General features: G+C 45.5%; 1 long non-coding RNA gene across 1 annotated transcript; it reads right to left on the bottom strand.

The window, feature by feature from the left end:
* Positions 1 to 382: 382 nt before the first annotated feature.
* On the bottom strand, positions 383 to 4618 carry LOC121136637. The gene is made up of 4 exons (XR_005873680.1): positions 4475 to 4618; positions 3872 to 4006; positions 1775 to 1948; positions 383 to 826 (listed from the first exon to the last, which is right to left on the bottom strand). It is a non-coding gene; the product is annotated as an uncharacterized LOC121136637 (long non-coding RNA).
* Positions 4619 to 6922: the final 2304 nt, after the last annotated feature.

Below are 6922 nucleotides of genomic sequence, written 5' to 3'. Positions count from 1 at the left end.
TTTTGCATACATCTTTCCAATGTCAAAAGCTCATACCCTGTCTTCAGTGACTTACTGCCCTCATGGGATCCCTTGCTGCATGACATCTCTGACCATGAAACTCACCGAGTTCAGAACTGATGCCTGATACTCTTACAGAGACAGATGAAACTTGGTGAAGTGCTCCTACTTGGAGCCTGGAAAACTATGATGCTTCATCCTGCAACATCAGCTTTCCTTGAAAAGGAATTTAGTGTAATTGGGTCCTTTCTGTCTGAAGGTGGACAAGCGCAGTCCAAAAAGTGGTCAGATTGTGACCAATATGTGAAAACCAAAGATGTGTGTGCAAATTTTTCCCTTTCCCTTTTGTTTACTTTCTGAAGTAGAGCTCAAATTCTTTTATTTCTTGGGAGGCCAATGAGTTTACTAGGGTGTGGTGTCTGGGTGAGAGGTTGCTTACAGGAGCATGGAGAACTGAAAAGTCATCAGCCTGAGTGATGTCTCAGGAGAGCTGCATCCCTAGAGATCTATGGTGGTTTTCACACAACCCAACAGATCCAAGAGTCTCCTCTCCTTAGTAGTCTACTTCTTCAGAGTTGGCACTTGAAAGAACAGATGTTTGTATGTTTTCAGCACAGGATTCAGCAGAGGCCCCCAAGGAGATGACAGGACACATTTAAGCCTGGAGTCTACCCTTAACAGTAGCCATACATCTGACTTTGGTGGCTTCTGGAATTACATGCCAAGAAACCTCTTCTCTGTTGTTGAATGCAATCATGGGATGTGGTACTGTAAACAAGGTTCACTGTCTTCCCTGTGAGGTTCCCAGAACCTTGTACCATTATACCTGGCAGAGGAGTAAAGTTGAGCATAGTTAGACCTACAGCACAATGAAAGCACTAATAATATTTTGTTTTTAAAATATTATAAAAGGAATGTTGTCTCAGTGTAAATAATCTGTACAGCTGACATGATTGTGTTGGACTTCTTACTGTGTTTTCTTTTAGTATATGCTAATGATACACAATAATGAGTTTCAGTATGACATTTTCATACATGTGAATGAGGTATTTGTTCCTTTTTATTCTCCTATTACTCTCACTTGTCCCTTTCTCGTTTTTGCTGAATTTTACCACTAGGTTTCTGCTTCTCTCTATTTCTAGTTCCTAATCTCTCTGTCCTGTATGGTTTTTGTTTGTTTGTTTGTTTGTTTGTTTGTTTTCTGATCTAGCCACTCCTCAGTAGGTACCAAGGTCTCTTATCATACTGCTAACTGGTCAGGGGCAGATATTTCCTGCTGTTCTGCAAGTATGCAAGTTTGCAGGTAGCACCTTCCTTCCCCAGGCCCTGGCACAGCACCTGTGACACAGCTGCAGCAGTGGCTTCTGTGAGAGGGGAAGGAGCATTTTAAACTCCAAAGTCCTCTGCAGTTTTGCTTCATTTTAGCTCTCCTGGCTATCAAAACACACACAAGTGAATATACAATTATCTGACCAAATTTCCTTCTTATACATTCCCTTAATAATCTTGAAGGCAGTCACCACCTTTTTTTTTTTTTTGACTATATTTATCAGCCCCTCCAGGGACAAACATTTGCCATATTCCCATATAAGCTATAACCTCTTTAAACCTTTATTTTTAACCTGTGCTACTGTATAAGATCCTTCTTTTTCACCCTAATTCCTTGTATCCTGAGGGCTTCTTTGAGCCCGGAAAGAAAGACAGAGTTTTGAGAGAATGCCTGTCCCATTAATTACATTGGCTGTAAGATCTGCGCCATTGCTCACCACCTCACCTGTCTTGCTCTTTTCGGCGGGTCACCGAAGACTGTGCCATCATCTGGGGTATGACCTGGAAAGGCCCTTCACTCCATGAGCGGCATCTTCCTCCTGGCTATCCGACTTCAGTTCACGCTGAGCACCAAATATGTCCCGACCCGCAGGACATTCAACGTGGGTCTGGTGGACACCTAGGAGAAACATGGAGAACAGGGGATACAGGAATGGACGCCAAGACAGGATTCTTATCAAGGCTACAACATTCATACAAAGGGATTTATATAGGAGAACTGAGGAGGGAAAGGGGGAAGGTGTACTTGCAGCTGCAGGGGCAAGAGGTCAGTGGGAGAGGTGGTCTGCTGTGTTGCCTGCCTACCTAATCTACAGGGCAAGAGGTCAAGGGTAGAAATTCCTATGTTGCTTGCTAACCTGACAGCAGGATCTGATCCTATCTATTATAATTTACTGCTGCTCAGGCCTGTTTCCTGAGGACCTTGTAGTTTTTCCAATTGAGCTAATCTTTAACTGACAGGTAAACCGCAGGCTTGTTACTTGGAATTTGCTTTATGTCAGAAGGGGTGGCAGGGTGGTCTTAGTGTCATGTCTTCTCTATGATTACGTGATATAGCCTAGCTGACTGATGGCTGGAGGTCCCTGACATCTCAATGCAATGATACCCAAAGAGATTCCTTTCCAAGTCCTTTGTTAATAAGCAGTGTTAGTTAGAATAAGAGTGTCCCTCATAGATGAGCATGTTTAGGTACTTAACGCACTAGCTGAAGGTGAGAAGGAGCAGGAGGTGTGGCCTTGTTGGAGGAGATGTCAGCAGGGGTCACAGAGCATTAAAGATTCAAAATCCAAATGCATTCAAAGTCATCTCTCTGTGTGTCACACTTGAGAATCCGAGGTAAGTCATCAGCTACAGCTCCAATGCCATGTCATCCTGCCTGTTGCTAGTTTCCCATAACAATGGGCGTGTACTGTCACCCTCTGCAACTGTGAACCCCTAAGTTCCATGCTTTCTCTCCTAAGTTGCCTTGGTCACAGGGCTTCATCATGGCAATAGGTTAGAAATAGCAGGAAGGAAGCTAATTCAGTGAGTGAACGCCAGAAAAGAATGTATTTTTGCAGAGTGGTGGTGGTGCATGTCTTTAATCCCAGCACTTGTGAGGCAGAGGCAGGTGAATCTCTGTGAGTTTGAGGTCAGCCAAGTCTACAGAGCCAGTGACAAGATAGGCTCCAAAAGTACACAGAGAAACCTTGTCTCAAAAAACGGAAAAAAAGGATGTACTTTGTGTCTGACTTCACTACCCCCAGGCCTTGGGAATCTGGGAAATGTTACACAAAACAGAGAGACAAGTGTCAAGCACTCCTTGCCAAGACCTGATGACCCACTGCCCCATCACTTCCAGTAGGACTGGGCATGTAGGCTTCCCCAGAAACTCGTGTATGCAAGCTGTCCTCAGATATAGCCACGAGAGTGGATTGAAATGTGCTAAACTGACACAATGCCCATATTCCCAAGAGCAATGCCAGCATTTTCAGCACAGAAAAAAAATCCCGAGGATCACTGGTGATATGTTGAGATCATGCTTCAGAAACTTGTATTCCACCCCAAGAGACACTCATGGAACTCAAATTGCTTTATGAAAACCAGTGGTTCTAAACCTGATGGTCTCAAGCACTTTGGGGGTGGGTTGACCATTTCACAGGGTCACTTAAGACCATCATAATACACAGATATTTACATTATGACTCATAATAGTTATCAAATTATGTATGAAGTAACAATTAAATAATTGTATGTTTGGAGGTCATCACAACAACAAGAACTGTACAAAGAGTCACAGCATTGGGAAGGTTGAGAACCACTAATCTGTCATCTGGACAGACCCCGCTGACTCAGTGATCTGATCACAGCCTGCGTGGTGACCAGGAGGACTCTACAGACACCCCACTCAGCAAGAATGCACACTACATCATTGACTGACATCTTGTACCAACCTGAAAATGAATGTTTGCTAGACCCTGAATGTGGGCACTGGACACAGATAGTCCAAGGATGTTGGCCTTGTCTGGAGTGATGTTCCACAGCCTTCTCAAGCCCTACTTACCTTTTCACAGTAGACAGGAGACATTCTGTCATTTTAGTCAATTGAAGGCAAAGCATCCCTCACTGGAATAAAAATATTATACCAGTTTCTCGTCCTCTGAGACAGGGGAAGAGCATCACACAAGCCTGGTGAAAGCTGCCCATGAAGAAAAGAATGCAGATGTCAGTTACCTGATTAGTCCAAGACTGGTTAGAACAGAAAGAAAAAGAGACTCATGGGAAGGGTTTGACTTGACCTACCTGGGGTGGCATGCTCTTCTACTCATGGGAACCCGTGCCCTGCACCCCCAACTCTGCTCTGCAGGAAATTTGCTCCTGCTTCTGCCCGACCAACATCTCAGCCCCAACCACACATGCTCCTCCCTTTCTTACAGCTGCCTGACTGGAACTAGAACTTCCTATGGGAAGACTCTCCTCCCCTTCACCCATCTCATGCCCTTGCCTCCTCACTGTCTTCCTTTCCTCTCCCTGGGTCATACACGCCCCTCTCCTCCTCTCTGCGCCTCTCCCTGGGTCTCCTAACATCCTGGGCTTACAGAGTGTATGGACTTATTTACATCTGATCATTGATGAGCATGAAGATTAGGGTAGGACTGATGCAGACCTCAAGTCATGTGGAACACGAAGTTGTATAACATGGTTGCAGAAGCTGGATGGTTGACTCTTTAAAACAAGGTGGCCGGGTGACTGACTTCTCTGTCCTGCAATAGCTCTGGGTCAGCTGTAGAATAAGTTGTAGGAGCTAACAGCTCCCACTGCAGGGAGAGGAGGAGGGTAGAGAGCTTGTGTCCAGATTGTTGGAGGTATCTGATAGGGAATACCATATTTGGGGTACACAGCTCTGTCAGGTTCTGGCCTGGCTCCCTCCTGGGGCTGGTAGGCCACACCAGGCAGAACTGAGTCCCATGGCTTAAGAACCATGGACCCAGGCCTGTTCTTCAGACCTTGAAAGAGACACAAGCAAAGGACTCTGTTAGTGACTGTGACATCGGCACAGTGACTTAACACAGAGCCACCCTGATGTCCCATAGCTCTCCATGTCTTTCCTCTCCCCTAACCTGTTCTCAGTCCCCAGGCCCAACTCCCATCTCGTTCTCTGCACTGTCCCTGGCTGCATCCTTTGCTTATCTGCTCCAGGCTCTACTTCCCCAGGATCCACATAAAGGGGTCCACTGAGAAAGCTCCTTCTCGGACCACAGACATCTTAGGGTTCATGTCCTATGCCTGGGAACAGAGTATCAGTGGCAAAGGGCCTTGCAATTCATAGCTGAAATACACAAGGGGAAGTCACTGACCATTCCTACTGGGTTTCCTTGGGACCCCATTTCCAATGCCTTGCTGTCCCTTACCTGGGGACTGTATCTTCTGTCTTTGGGGTGAGGAGGCAACAGAATAAACTGGAAAACAGATGACGAATTTGCCTCCTCACCTCTTTCCAGCCCCTTCTGTGCTTCTTCTTGGAGGCCGTGGCTACCTCCTGGGACTGGTCCTTATTAGATATTGGTGGTGACTCCTCAACTTGTATTTCGTTGTCATTTTCATATCCAGTGTTCTCACACTGGGGAGCATCCAGGATGTCAATTGTATCATGTGATCTCTCACTGCATTGTGCATCAGTTTTCTTCAGGACTCCAGATGTGCTGATGCTAGCAGGGACCTCAGCACCCTGCTGTGGTCCTGGCCTCCCTGTGCTGCTGTCTGCCCTGAACCAGAGCCCTTCGAGGGGTGTGAAGCTGAGCATGGTGTCACTGCCCATCTCCTCGCTCTCATCCTCCTCAGCATCGTGGGGAGCTGAGATATCATAAGCACTGGTGTCCGTCAGGCAGGAGAGGTAATCCTCAGATGTGTCACTGTCATCAGATGAGGCAGTGCTGTCTGTTTCCTCTGTTGTTTTATTCTTAATGTAGGCAGACACAGGAGAAAACCGTGGGGCAGAATTCCAAGGCCAGCTCATGTCCAGCAGCTTGTACAAATCTGGAGAGCTGGACTAGAAGAGCTCTTGCTTTCTGTCACTTTATTTACCTCCTGCCCTTTGGTGTCTTCAGATGCCACGAATGTGGGCAAGGCGGGTTCACTCCTTGCCCTCCTTAGGGTAGGACGGGCAGTGGGAGGACCTGTAGGACTCTTGGGAGAATGGGTCTTTGGGACATGCCATATTTCTCCTAGGATGTTACCACCACGTGTTCTCCCGCTTATCACATTGATTTTTGTCAGGGCATCATTAATCCTATTTTTTTCTATGAGTCCCAGGGTTTCTTCGGCCATGGGGCCTAAGCAACACATAGCATCTACAATGGTGGAGATGGACAGCCTGGAACCAGTTTCTCTGGATGGTGATGGAAAATCTCCATCCAAGAGATTCATGAACAGAAATTGTTCTTCCATGTTCACCACTGTGACAGATGGGGTTTGGACCACCACAAGATGCTACAATTAAAAAGACACAAATATGCTTAGGAGAGAAGTTTGTGGCTCTAAATTATAGTTCATGATAATCATAGCTACCTCAACTTCTTAATGATTATCTTTGGATCAGAGGTTTAAATAAAGCCAACCCAAACGCCAAAGGAATTATGAGAAAGTATAAGAAAGATCAGAGTTGAAGTAAGTGGTTGCTTAGAGACTGAAATAAACACCAAAGAAACAAAGATCAAATGAAAGATGTAGTGATTTGAAAGGATGAAGAAGTCTGACAATCCCGTGTCAGCCAGAGACATGATAGGCATCATTGAAATGTAAGTCAGGACACAATGTATGAATGAAAGACAAGTAAAATCTAGGGCATTGGGTGTGTGCGTGTGTGTGTGTGTGTGTGTGTGTGTGTGTGTGTGTGTGTTATGAATTAACTCTAGAGAGGTGATATTAAGGAAAGAATGTGATTTCTTGGAAAGAGTCACCAGCATTGATAAGATGTTATTAACGCTACTTAACCTGCTGCCTGCCAGCTACTTCACTCTCTGTGTGATGAATAATTGTGGATGTTACAAACCATGCAAAGGCATCAATTTAGGGATAAGATGGAAAGAGTAATGCAATTTTTGCTAACAAGGAC

The sequence above is a fragment of the Mesocricetus auratus genome, unplaced genomic scaffold (assembly GCF_017639785.1).
Source record: "Mesocricetus auratus isolate SY011 unplaced genomic scaffold, BCM_Maur_2.0 Super-Scaffold_6723, whole genome shotgun sequence".
In the NCBI taxonomy this organism is placed as follows: Eukaryota; Metazoa; Chordata; class Mammalia; order Rodentia; family Cricetidae; genus Mesocricetus; species Mesocricetus auratus.
The sequence above is the reverse complement of the archived record's forward strand: the minus strand, read 5'-3'. Positions and strand labels throughout refer to the sequence as shown.